The sequence below is a fragment of the Odontomachus brunneus genome, unplaced genomic scaffold (genome assembly GCF_010583005.1).
Source record: "Odontomachus brunneus isolate Ranch 3 - 2012 unplaced genomic scaffold, Obru_v1 Obru_scaffold_145, whole genome shotgun sequence".
Classification (NCBI taxonomy): domain Eukaryota; kingdom Metazoa; phylum Arthropoda; class Insecta; order Hymenoptera; family Formicidae; genus Odontomachus; species Odontomachus brunneus.
Genome location: NW_022639595.1, coordinates 885,054 through 899,912, shown reverse-complemented (window position 1 = coordinate 899,912; position 14,859 = coordinate 885,054). Strand labels below are relative to the sequence as shown.

At 31.1% G+C, this 14,859-nt stretch overlaps 1 long non-coding RNA gene across 2 annotated transcripts in view; it reads right to left on the bottom strand.

Moving 5' to 3' along the window:
• Positions 1 to 14,859, bottom strand: part of LOC116850424 — a 100,780-nt gene that overhangs the window by 43,730 nt on the left and 42,191 nt on the right. The gene's annotated exons all lie outside the window — the stretch shown is intronic.

Here is a 14,859-nt window from a genome sequence, read left to right as displayed (position 1 = left end):
ATTTTTTATATTATATATATATATATATATATATATATATATATATATATATATTTATTATATATTATATATATACTATATAAATATATATAATTTTTTTATTTATGAAAGAACTCGGTCGATTCCGAGAACGAATATGGTGTATTATTTTAACAAATATAAACTTTTAATTTAACACTAAAACTGATATATAAATGTTTAAAATATCATTCAATATCGCGCTTTCATGTACGTCACATCCTTCTGCGAAGAGTATTATGTACGCTCTTACATCTTCGACAAATTGTCTGCTTCTTCAAGACGGGTCATGCTCTGTCGTGGCCATGACATAGTAGTGTCTTTTCGTGCCAGCCAGTTCGACGCGACGCACGCACCCAACACCGAAATTAACTTTCATCAATTTATTGCGACTGTCTCGTACACCAATATTGTGATGGTTTTTCTCTTATTTGGGTCATAATCTTAACGATATATAGATGATGAGCACGTAACAATGATCCAATAACAATGATCGCGCGGCAAGAGATATGCTTTCTTGACGTAATAAAAAACAAAGAAACAGATTCGATCTATTGATTAAATGATCTATAGATTGTAAGCTCATTTCCTCATTTTTTAATATAAAAATATAGATTTTCGCCACATAAGACTGCAGAAATCTCAATAAGGTACAGTGAGTATGGCATCGAAATGGATGGCAGCGGTATCGAGCTATCGCAATAGTAACACCACACACGCATGAAGGTCAGACGGTCTGTCTGACTCAGCCGCGGTCGCTTTCACTCGGAGAAGCGACCTTATGGCTCGCGACGAGTCCGGAGAAGCGATACGCTATTTTCTCCCGACACGATCGATCTCCATGCGGTTACTATTAACATAGAAGTGTCCCCTTGAAAATTCTTCGGTTTCGATGATCCCTGAACCATTGCATAGCATTCAACGACATATATATATATATATATATATATATATATATATATATATATATATATATATATCAAAGATGCACATTCGTACACCTCTACTGCTATAGCAAAAGTTAAAGTGGGCATTGGCAGTTCGAGACGAAGTAAGAAAACTGATTTAATAATATCTCTTCTTCCTTCTAACTTACAAGGGAACTAACAGAACTGTCTTTCGCCGATTTTAATATGCTTTGGATATGTTGTAGAGCATCAAAAAGTATTCGACACGTATTTTATTTTATCGGTTGAATGTTAAGTTTAGGGGTTGAAACAGCCCTTTGAAAAAAAGGACTTTCTCATTTTTATTGAATATTTCCTAAAATACAAAGGTACATGAAAAATGTTTCCTACAAAAGTTGTAGTAGTATTTAACACTTTTTGCAACGGTATATTTAATTTTTTCAAAAATGTCAAATTTTTAACCCCCCCCCCCCCAACTCCTTACCTTTGCAAAATTTGTAAGTTTTTGTAAGGACAAAAATTGTAGAGCATTTCAAATCGACTCATACATAATATTAGAAGGTGGTCTCGATTAAATTGTTTGAAAACGTCGTGATAATATCGTGCTATACGCGTCACGCCGTTCAAGTAAATGGATACTGAAGCTAGATACGTTACTGTAAGTAAGGGAATGTAATGAATTGTAGAAAAATAACACATAGTTAGTTGCATATATTTAATGTATAATGTTTACAATTCATAATGTTATTATAATACATTAAAATCATATAATTAATATAATATTAAGGAAAATCGATAGAGGATTTGCATACACAAAAAATAAATGTGTTTTACTTATGACACATATTCGTAACAAAGGTGGTGCTCATGAAAAAAATGTGTGATGCAAAGTGATCATTTGCATCAAGAACAAATAATTATAGCAGTTTCGCCACAAACGTCCGATAACTTCGGAAATATAAGTGAAGGAGAAGGTTGAATATATACTGAAAGAAATTGGAAACGATAACGAATTTGAAATAGAAGAGGAGCAAGCACTAGATTTTTATGATCCAAATGAGATTCCATATGCAAAAACAGTTAATTTGTTTGATCATATTGAAGATGCGAATTATCTTCCAGAAGAAGTTATTTGTACTTCTGTTGAAGCAACAATATCAAACGACTACAATAGGCAAAGTTGCGTGGAAAACTATATACATATACATACATATATATATACATATATATATACATGTGTATATATATATATATATATATATATATATATATGTATGTATGTATATGTATATAGTTTTCCACGCAACTGTTTATCGCAACGACGATAATAACTGAACAAAGACGAAATCGTAAAGAAATCGTCGTAACGACACGCACGAGTTGCTTTGTAAAGCCGCTAAACTGGATAATTACCATAATAATAAAATAAATTATTATTAAATTTTATTATGTTAATACATGTGTATTATTCATACTATATTGCAATATAGAATAATCATATATATTTTTTTATTCTTCATATGTAAAATTAAAATGTGTTTAAGCAATTTTGCGTAAACCCTGAAAAAAAATTCTTTTATTTCATAATATTCTCTATTATATAGAGTTTGACGCAAGTTGTATCTATAATAAAAAATGCATAAAAATATTAAGCTAAAAGAAATAGTCGAAGTCATTTTGCAAATAACCACATAAACTTTAGAAATAAAATAGCCAAATCAACGTGCGTATTTACTAGGTACGTTATAATATACTGTGAATAGGTACTAGGTACGTTGTAATATACTGTAAGTATACATTTTATAAGCATAAATTGTAAGAATATCGTTGGAGTCATTGGAATCACCGCGTGCCGCTCGATCGTCAAGTTAAGCAAACGCAGTCATGATGGATGACAGGCATACCGCTTCAGATTTGAAATTATTTAGAGAGGGTTCGCGAAAATTTTAGAGTGCTTGTGACAATCTTTTTCGGTTCCCAGCAGTTATAAGACATAATAATAATAATAATAATTAATAGTAATAAGAAAATTAGGAATTAGTTTTTCTTTTTATGAAAGCTACATGGAAAACTTTTTACAAGCGGACATTTTTACATTATATCAAAGTTGCATTATATCATTGTGAAACGTTAATTCAATGTTTCTCAATATTACTGCAATATTGACATTGTTGCAATTCAACATTTTGTCAACATTGATTTAACATTTTGTGGTGTATGGGAAAACGTTACAGGGATTCAATAGTATAGCCTGATGAGAACATTATAATGAACCTGATTAAGGTCCTCATAACAACGTAGCGTTACATGACTTTTCAGGACCCGACGATATAACCTTAAATGGATCCGACATCCAGTTATGGTCAACCCGATTAGGACCATGGAGTAAATTTCAAGTCGGAAATCTACGAAGCTTTCGTGAGAACGTAGAGCGGGTCGAGATGAACATAAAAGTCCTGTACCGTTGTGCGATATTCGTAATAATAATCGAGAAATTAATTGCGAAAGATTGAGGAAAAGAGTATGCTGAATGGTAGAGGACGAACCGCTCGAGTCACAGCGCAGCCCAGTAATATAGCACGTGGATGTCGCGCGTGGCGATTGGAAGACAATGCACCACTGTCTACACTTGTACCACTGTGCTTCTACATCGCCCCTCGGTGCGGTGCGGCAAGTCATAGAAGCGCAGCTATATAAGTATAGGCAGTAGCTATATAAGTATAGGCGTTGTCTTCCAATCGCCACGTGTAGACATCTGCGCGCTATATTACTAGGCCGCGCTGTGACTAGAGCGGTCCGTCCTCTACCATTCAGTACACGCTTTTCCTTAATCTTTCGCAATTAATTTCTCGATTATTATTACAAATATCGCAAAACGGTATATAACTTTTATATTTATTTTAATATGCTGTATATATACAGGGTGTCTCACACTCTGTCCATTTTGTGGGGACGTAGAATGGGTTGATGTGAACATAAAAATCCTATACCGTTTTGCGATATTCGCAATAATAATCGAGATATTAATTAAAAAAGATTAAGGAAAAATGCACGCTGAATGGTAGAGGATGGACCGCTTGAGTCACAGCGCGGTCCAATCTCGGCGCGGTGCGGCAAGACGTAGGAGCGCAGCAGTATAAGTATAGGCAGTGGTGCATTGTCTTCCAATCACCGCGCGCGACATCCGCGCTATATTACTGGGTCACGTTGTGACTCGAGCGGTCCGTCCTCTACCATTCAGCGTGCGTTTTTCCTTAATCTTTTTTAATTAATATCTCGACTATTATTGTGAATTTCGTAAAACGGTATAGGACATTTATGTTCACATCAACGCATTCTGCGTCCTCATAAAATGCCCGGAGGAGAGTGTGAGACACCCAGTATATACAGGGTGTCCCGCGTAAGACGTGCCAAAAGAAAATATAAGTAGAACAGATAAAAGTGAACAAAAATTATAGAGATCATTTTTCAAACAACCACGTAAAATTTCAAGATATTAATTAAAATAGTTGGACATATCAGAGCGCGGCGACGCGGCAGGCAAAAAAAATAGACGATTGCTCGCGGGCCTATCTTATAGACCAGAAAGATGGGCCGTTTGGCATATGAAAATAGGTAGCTCCGTGTGTGCGTCCGTGTACGTGTGCGCTCGTCCATTTTCTTCGCCGACCGCGGCGAGCCGTATGTTCCGCCTACCGCGTCTCCGCGCTCTGATATGCCCAACTATTTTTATTAATATTTCGAAATTTTACGTGGTTGTTTGAAAAATGACCTCTACAATTTTTGTTCAGTTTTATCTGTTCTACTTGTATTTTTCTTTTGGTACACCTTACGCAGAATATCCTGTATATATAATATACACATAGAAAAGAAATTTTTATTTATTTGCTGCAGTCGGTTGGAAATTATGATATTCGCTCATACATTCTGCTCAGGGTTAGGTATTGGTAACAACTAACGGATAATGATAATATTTATATATCATACACTGAGAGAAAAATTATCTTAAAATCAAAAAATATTTCCTTTGTGGGTGCCATTAACATATTTACTTAAATCTATATTCTCTTTACTTAAATCAAATATTGTTTATTTAAATCAAGTAAACAATATTTGATTTAAGTAAAAAGAATGTAGATTTAAGTAAATATGTTAATGGCACCTACTAAGAAAATATTTGTTGATTTTAAGATAATTTTTCTCTCAGTATATACTTTAAATTTTTTAAAACATATGCTGCCTAATAGTAATATTATAGGTAGTACATGATTTAAAATTTAAATACGATTTAAAATTTAAATAAATTATTTTCTAATATTAAAAGTATCCTTTTTGTATTTTAAATTAAAGTTTTTTTTATTATCAGAAAACAATTTATTTAAATTTACAAAATAATTTATTTGTATTTTACTTACTTTTAAAACAAGTAAATATTTTTTAAATATACTTTTCATATTTAAAAGAATCTATTTTTTCCTTTTAAATAAATAATTTCTTTTTCGTACATGGATATACTGTATGTATACAATATGTATACTATATGTATACAATATGATGAATATGTTTGAGTTAAAGTGATAGTGCAGTAGGTGGACGACTGAAGAACCAGAAGTTCTCAGGTTCGAATCTCAGCAATGGTAAGCAAATTTTCGAAGTACAATTTAAATTGAACTAAGTATCATGCAAAACAATAAAGTAGAAAATTTTAAAAAAATTTAGCAAAAAAAAAATGTATATAAATTATAATATTTATGATAAATATTTATGACCTATTGAATTTAAGGTCACAAAAATATTTATAAAATATTTTGGAAAATATTTATTTATAAAATAATCAAATATTATAAATATTTTGTAAATGTTTTACTAATATTTTGTGCTGCCTGGGAAAGTTAAGTATTTGTATTATAATATTTAACAATAATTTTATTATCGCTATTTACCAGAAATAAGTACTGGCCAAAAAATTACTGAATTATTGGTAGTACTTAATCATTATTTTTCAGTATTTCTTAGTATGATATTTCTGTAAGGATGTGTAGAATTTGAATTTCAATGTAAATCAATCATTATCTTATTGATCCGATGAAAACTTTTTTATGCATTATTATATATAAAATTTATCCATACATAATTATACACAAGTATGTATAGTTATATGTTAGTAGTATAGTTATATGTATAATTACATATAATTCCCTTATAGAAATATCATACTAAGAATCATTGATAATTACTTATTATCCAGTATTTTTAATACTGAAAATAAGTAATTATCAATGATTCTTAGTATGATATTTCTATAAGGGTTGTATACGTAATTATGTAAAATTATATATAAAATTATATACAGGGTGTCCCATAATGATTAGTAAATCTCGGAAGGAGTAAAAGAAGGTGAAATTTTGAACTAAAAGTTCCTTTTCCACTTTTGGCTCAAGCCATTATTTACCAAGTTATTAAAGTTTCCTAATAAGAAACGTAAAAAGACACAATTGACATCAATTATTTATTAATTTCGGATAATATATGAATAATTTTTTCAAATAAACTAATTAGTTGATCGATTTCTAAGTGTTTTTATTTATTTATTCATATATTAATGAATTTGGCAAAATTTTAACAGAAGCAATGTAATCCGGGCAAGGACGAGAGGTGGCACGTTGCGCGACGCACCTGCGTAATATGGTAGCGCGCCTTCTCATTGGGAAACTTCAAGAGTTAATAACTCGATAAATAATGGCTTAAGCCAAAAGTGGAAAAGGAACTTTTAGTTCAAAATTTCACCTTCTTTCACTCCTTCCGAGATTTACTAATCATTATGGAACACCTTGTATATAATTACACATGATTATATATAACTAACATTATAACTACATGTATTAACATGTATGGACAAATTTCGTAAATAATTATATATAATAATGTAAAATTATATATAATTTCGTACATAATTATATATAATAATGTAAAATTATATATAATTTCGTACATAATTATATATAATAATGTAAAATTATATATAATTTTATATAATTTTACATAATTATGTATGAAAAATGTTTCATTGGGGATAAACATTGATTTATAGATTCATAAACCGTATGTAATATTATCATTTTGTATCAATCTTTTTAAACAGAAAATATATATGCTGAATAAAATGCTTTCTTTTTCTTATTGCATGAGCAGACTACATAAATAAAACAAAAAAAAAACATTCATATAATCAAAGAAAGAAATAATGCACTGACCCATGTGATTAGTTCTAAATTCGTTCTTCACCAACTAGAAAATTATACAAAGAAAGTATTTTGCTGTCTATTTTCTTCTCTTACTAATATTAATTCTACTCCTAATGGGAATATACAGTTATACAGTTTATAAATAATCTTTTTAACTTTCTTTTTTTCATCGATAAAAGTATTTTGTATCTGCACATTTGCAGTTCAAATTTTATATACATTTTCAATGTGTAAATCGTGCACGAGGTAATGCAAATATAATAAAACTGATTGACACGTTGATGTCAATAATAGTCAACAAAAAGTAATTCGACAAGATTAATCGAGATCAATAATTTATGATATGCCCTGTTGATAAGCACGACGGCATGCGCATGGTATTTAAGTATCTCTTAAGTATCTCTATTTAATTATCGTATTTAGGTATCTCTAAATGTACTTACAAGCCAATCAGAAGACTTGTAAGTCATATTTAGAGGCACTTTTGTCAATAAAAAATAGTATTCAGAATATTCAAAATAAGGACAAAATAATATATAAAATATTCAAAATAAGGATATAAGTGTGCTTACACATAAAAATATGGTCAGTCTTGACAGTTACTTTGAGCTATAGTGAAAAAGGAATAGCCGTAAAACAGCTTTCTCACTCTGTTTCAAACTGCCAATGCCAACTTCGCTCTATGAAGAGAATGCTTCGTGTATACATGTATGTCGTAACAGCGCGCTTCGAATTTTTGGCTAGATTCGTAGACCCTTGCATCCACATGCGGGCACCTATATAATATAATTCCAACACTGTTTTACACCATTCGCGTGTCAAAAAACATTATTTGCAATCAGACTTGATAGAATAAATTAGTCATGACATATTTTTAAAAGTGCGCAGCTCTGGCTCAAACGACATACTTTAATATTTAAGCCTTCCCCCCCCCCTCTCTCTCTCTCTCTCTCTCTCTCAAATTAAATATTAATCGTTTCCATATCTCTGCGAAACAATTTCTGTGTAACTCGTCGAAAAAAATTTATAGATATATATTTGCCGATAAATCCACGTCGATATTTGAATTTAAATACGATGCGCATGTCGTCATGCTTATCAACAGGGCATATCATAAATTATTGATCTCAACTAATCCTGTCGAATTGTTTTTTATCGACTATTATTGACATCAACGTGTCAGTCACGATAGTTTCGTTGTATTTTTATTATCTCGTGCACAGTTTACACACTGAAAATGTATGTAAAATTTAAACTAGATTCGAGACAAACGCGCAGATACAAAATGTCTCTCGCCAAATCTCGTCTCTCGTTCTCTCAAACAACCTGACACGAAAACTTGGCATATAAAGCTGCGCTATAGTACGCATCACGATACATCTTTGTTCAACAAGCATACCACATTCTAAGAGGAAAATATGTGATAAGTGCATTTACCCCCATCTTCCCAAGACTATTAGTTTAATTGCGCATCAGCTTGTTGACCATCACTCAAAATAAAAGATCATGTCGAATTTGGACTTTTGAGTTGTAAATAGATTATCGTAATTATAAGCTATTAAGCACAACGATCGTTCTTTCCACAGCAATTGTAAAGGTTATGGAGCACTTAGTTTATCAGCAATCAGGGCTCCGAAAATTTGAGCAGTAAAGTTGCCTGACATTACGAAAAGTTGTTCCGAGTTTGAAACTTCACGTGGCTGTATGAAAGACTTTCAACGATCTTTAAAACATCGAATGTTTGTATTGATGTAATCAATCAAATAAGTAGAAATTTAATATCGCGTGTAGGTTTACGCAATGGAAAATATTAGTCGTTAAAAGTAGCGCTATACACATATAAAGTTCGACTATACGTCGAATTAATTCAGAAACAAAATGAAATTAATGCCAATTACAAATTGCTGTTACGCATCCGTATATTAGCAATTACGAGCAAAGCCGCACCATGTTTATTATCATTTGGATCATGATTGCCTGCAGCTTCGTTAATAAGGTAGTATGCATATAGTCAAGAATGTGTCCCGTGCAAGTATAATTTCGGTTAGTCGATTCTGTTATCTCACACATTACGTCTCTAAACAATAGATTCTGCTATATCCGTATGCTCCTGACACATAGCTTGCTGATCGATACATGATACGTTATTTTAAGTCACCATATTGTACCGAAACTCGAGAGGCATAAATATAATTGCATATAAATGTCATTATCGCACACTGAGCCTATCCTTGACCCCAAGAACAGTATTTTCGTAAGTCTACTCGGCTGTCTTTCATACAAGCTCAAAATAACTCAGCCACATGAACACCGATTTCAATAAGGCTCGAAATAATTATCCATAAGTGTAATGATATTATAAATAAGTAATTGAATCACCGATGCGTCACAATGGTACTAGCTCTATTAAATAAAAATATAGATTGAGTTCAAATCATATCGCAAAATAAATGGACATTGATCAAGGACCAGGAAAGATGAACATGGACTGTCAATCTGAAAAAAAATATTAAGTACTAAGGAAACAAGTTTGGGAAACTTTGCTTTCCAATTTACAATTCCCATTTCTCATTTATAAACATGAAACGAAAAAAAAAATGGAAGAAGAAAAGGTGTAAAGGAGAAAGAAAGAATTACTAAGAGCAAGACATGTCAAGGCAAGATTTTCTCTAAAACGACGGTGAAGAGCAGATAGACTATGAGCTTTCAGGATGACGTTGGTAGATAGGTTACCAGCTCGACCTCGGTTGACCCGACGTCGAAGTAATGTTGGACGCTGACGTTGGACGGGAGGTAGATAGTCAAGGGAGTGTTTCGTTATTCACCTGTCTAATGACGTCATAGAGAGAGAGAGAAAGTACACGTTATATTACAGAATGAAGAATCGACCGATCGACACCATTTCTGGCGGCTTCTATATGCATCTATTTATTTTCAATGTTACGTAAAGAAAAAAAGCAATCGGTAAAAAACTATTTTATCCGTTCCTTCTCAGGACTTCGATAGTAATGTAGTTACAAATAGTAATCCCAATAGTGGATCTTTCTCTCAAGCAGAAATTAGCAATCGACGCAGCATAATCAGATTTTTGTTTTCGTCTTTGCGAATGCCGATTCTCGCATAACGCGTTCGACGCACGGATACAAAATGCGACACCGGTTCTAATAGACCGGAAACTGCTCTGCAGAGACTCGTCTCTGACAGTCTGACAGGTCTCGATAAAAGTTTCCACGACAAACGCACGTACTACACATCCACAGGCGCGTGCACACTGCGTAAAACTTCGCGCGCCAGCGTCGGGAAAATACAATTCCAAGACAATGCTAAACGCACCAGCAAGCCTGGCACCCGATTGACGTAACAAGTTCTTCGCTGTTCTTTTATTTTACCCTTCATTTAGCATAGAAATAAGGATAGCTCACGTGAAAGAGTATTTCGCGAAAGTCCGTTGGAGGACATTCGAGACGAGAATTTAATTTCGTACGACAGTTAAACAGACTCTGTCGAACAATCTTATGAAGAACTTCGGTGCATAAATTTAAAACTGGGAGTTTTCGGACTATTCTCTTATCACATCAATCGAATATTCGATTAGTAGAGAGGAACAATGAGAGGAAAAGAGGCCATGCTCTCTTGCGGGGGATAATTGAGTCAACGCTCATTAGAATTCTCACGTCATCGGCCACGAGAAGGTCACAATTACACACTGTTTAATTAATTGCTTCGTCGATGTGAAGAGAACCTCGATATCGACGGACATTTGAACTGAACCTTGCAACACGCGATATTACTCTCGAATCAGTTCGATCGATCGGAAATATTTCGCGCTCGCCCATGATCATCAGCGATTAATCGTCGTTATACATATAATCACCGTTCGATGTTTCTCTCATGCGATTCGGAAAAACGCTCTTCGCTTTATCTTTTAACTAAAAAAAATTTCAATCAGGAAATTAGGAGTTTTATGACTTAATACGGAGTTTTATGAATTAATAATATTTTTATTTGCACTGTGAGAAAAAATGGCTATTATTCTCTAAATTTTTTAAAGTAAATCTTACCTTTAAACAAATAAAAATTCACTCTAAACGGTAATGAAAATACTCACGTAAAACATTCATTCTTGTCAAAAGTGAAATGTCACGTCAAATGGAGTGACATTTCACTTTTCACAAAAATGAATGTTTCATTTCAACCATAAAGTGAATTCTGATTTTATATGAATGAATATTTTAATTGGAATAAATATTTCACTCTTATTATCAAGGGAATCAATCTTTAACACATAAATATTCTTTTTTATTACGTTTTTCTTAAAGTGTTATCCATGATTTTGTCTGATCTCCTTGATTATGGACCATTAATTAATCTATATTATTTATATTGCCATCTCGGTCCAATATTATTTATTTTATAAAATATGATATATAAATGACGTAATATATTTCTAGCTTTAAGCAGTGTAAGTTTTTACTATATGCTGACGATTTGAAAATTTTTCGATGTATTGATGGCCAGGCTGATGCGATTTTATTGCATAAGGATTTATTTAGATTTGAATTGGTGCAGGAGAAACTCCCTAAATCTTAAATAGATAAATGTCATATTATATATTTTAGATATAGGTTTAACTTCTTTTTATTTAATTATTCTCTAAATTTCTTATACCTGTTAATAAAATTTACTTAAATTAAATATGCTTCATTAGACAGAAGAAGAGTAATCTCTCACCTTATTTTTATATTTAAACTACTTAATCACCTGATTAATAGTGCAAATCTATTTAAAATGATAAAACTAAATGTTCCATCCAAGGCTATTAAAAAACATCGTTTCATATGTTATCGAACAGCATATAGTTATAATTCATATATAAGTCGTTTATCCATAGTAGCAAATTTATTCTCTGCGGTTGACTTTTTCATCACATTGCTCTGTCATTGAAAAGAGCACTGGCGAATGCACGTCTTTAATTTAATATTTTATATATTTTTCAATTTCTATTTGTACATTATCATTTTACGACTTTTGATTCTAATATTATAGCATATGTACACTAAAATATTTCCTTGTCAATAAAGATTATTATTATTATTATATTTGAAAAATACCTTTATATCATCTATATGTGACCAGAACTAAACATAGGACTTCTGAATCTTGAGTCAGCTATACTCCAAATTTCTTGGAGTGGAATCTCACTCAAAATGAGTGAAAAGTGGCAATATTTTCACTCGAAGCGATAGTGAAGAAACTGCCACTCGATATCGCAAGAGTGAATGTTTCATACGAGCTTAAAGTAGATTTTAACCGAATATTTTAGTCGATTAGAATGAATATGTTTTTGTGACGGGAGAGCACATCCAACTTAAAGCCATGACACACAAAATAACATAACTGCATAGCATAAGACCACCTTAATCCACGAGCTATTTAAAATAAAGTTATTATATTGATCTATAAAATATACTTATTAGTCGAGACAATCATGCTGCTATACAGCAGACGATCATGTTGCATATGCAGCTGTTATTTAGGGGCGTCCTTACTCTTTAATTTTAAGTAAAAATATTCACTCGACGATTCAGAGTAAAAAATTCGCTTTATATGAGTAAAAAATCGCTTGAATTCGAAATTAATTCAGTACTCACTCTATTTTTTAAATAAAATTTCATTCCAAGGAATTTTAAAAGTATTGCATCATCTCGTTTTGACTATTAAATATACTTCGTATTGTCTATGTGTATTCTCGAATTCTACAGAACTCTACTTACATTTTGTAATGGAAATATAATTTATTACCATATAAATTAATAAAGCTTTTCAGATGTTATTAATAATATCTAAGAAAGAAATTGAATAGTTTTTTAAGTATTTTTATTCAAATATTCAAATATATATTTCCTAAAATGTAATAAATTATACGCAGAAAAATATTATTGTAAAAATTACATTTCTATAATCTTGGGCTGTGCATAATTATGACTAAAATTACATGTTTCAAAATTTTATGCACGATTGACTTTTTGCTACAAAATTACTATAATCACTTAAATATTTTTACATCCAAATCGTAAAATTTACTATTTCTATAATAATTTATACTATAATTGGCTATAAAACATGATCCAACCTACACAGTACGTACAATGAAACATATATGTTTAAAAAAAAATTAAGATGAAAATTCTGTACATGATTTAGCACTGAGGATCTTTACAATTGTTTAAAAAGTTAAAAATGGTAAATTTTCTTCTTTTTAAAAGTATTTATTGACAAACTTAAAATAAAATTTTATAAAATAGAAACTAAAAAAAGAATAAAATAGGATATTAAAAATGTATAAAAAAAACGTAAAATAATAACTAGAAGAAAATAAAACCTGTTTTTTAAATTAATTTTAGATACCCATAAGACCTCAATCTAGCTCGATAATCTTTAATAAATAATTATTGCATTTATTGTTTAAGCTACAACAAATCATGTATGAAATATAAAAGTGACAATAGTATATTTAGAGAACAAAATAAGACATAAAACATAATACCTTTCAATAAAACATGATACCTTTTATGTTTTTAATAAAGAAACTATTTTAATTAAATATTACATAATTAATAATCTCGTGGTTCCTAATCTTATGCTGAGAGGGAAATGTACAGTCTGATAAGAGTTTATACGGCAAAACTTGATAAATAATTTATTGAAGTGATTTGGAATAAAATATACATATACTACTTGATTAGAACTGTGACTTTTATTATTAATAACTATCCAGTCGCCTTCATTATTAATAATTGCCTGGCATCTCAGAGACATATTTTCAATTAATTTTATGGCATATTCTTGAGGTAAAGATCGTCATATCAATCGAATTTGTCGAATTAATTCCTTGACCGATCAAATTTTCTTTCCACAAAGTTTAAACTTCATCAAGGACCAAACGTTTTCGATAGGATTTGCATCCGGTGACTGTGATGGCCAATTCAGTACACTGAGAGAAAAAAATAGTTGGAATAACTATAATCTCACTATATTTTATAGTTTGTTTTGGCCTCAAACATATGTTTATAGTTTATCTAACATGAAGTTATAATAGAATGAACACAGATTTATAGTCACCATTTTATTACTTTATATATATGGTAAAGCATCTTTTGGGAATATAGTTACAAGTACCTATATTTGCCAAATATTCCAATTGTATTGATTATATAAAATAGTTAATTTCTCTTACCATTCAATGTTTGCTACCTTACTATATTTTTTATTTCAAATATTATAATTATAATTCTTGGTAAAAATTTTACACGGGTCAGTTATACTATGCTTATATTGTAAATATTACAAATATTACGGTAACATTTACTATAAAAATTATATTCCTAACTATAATCTTTTTACTATGCCATTATAGTTCTAAATATCATACATTTTTCTCTCAGTGTAATTCAACATTATTTCCTTATTTTCACGCGGTACAAAGCCTTCGATGTTTAGGATCATTGTTCTCTTATAATATCCATTTTTCGTTTTTCCTTATAAATCATATTGAGCAGATAGTTATAAAGCCTTCTCATAAATTTTGACCATTTTGCTAACGTTTAAATTGTTTGTAAAGTTATACAAAGTGCTAAATCCTTGCGTAGAGTAACGTTTCGGTAAGTTATCGACATTTTTCACCTCTA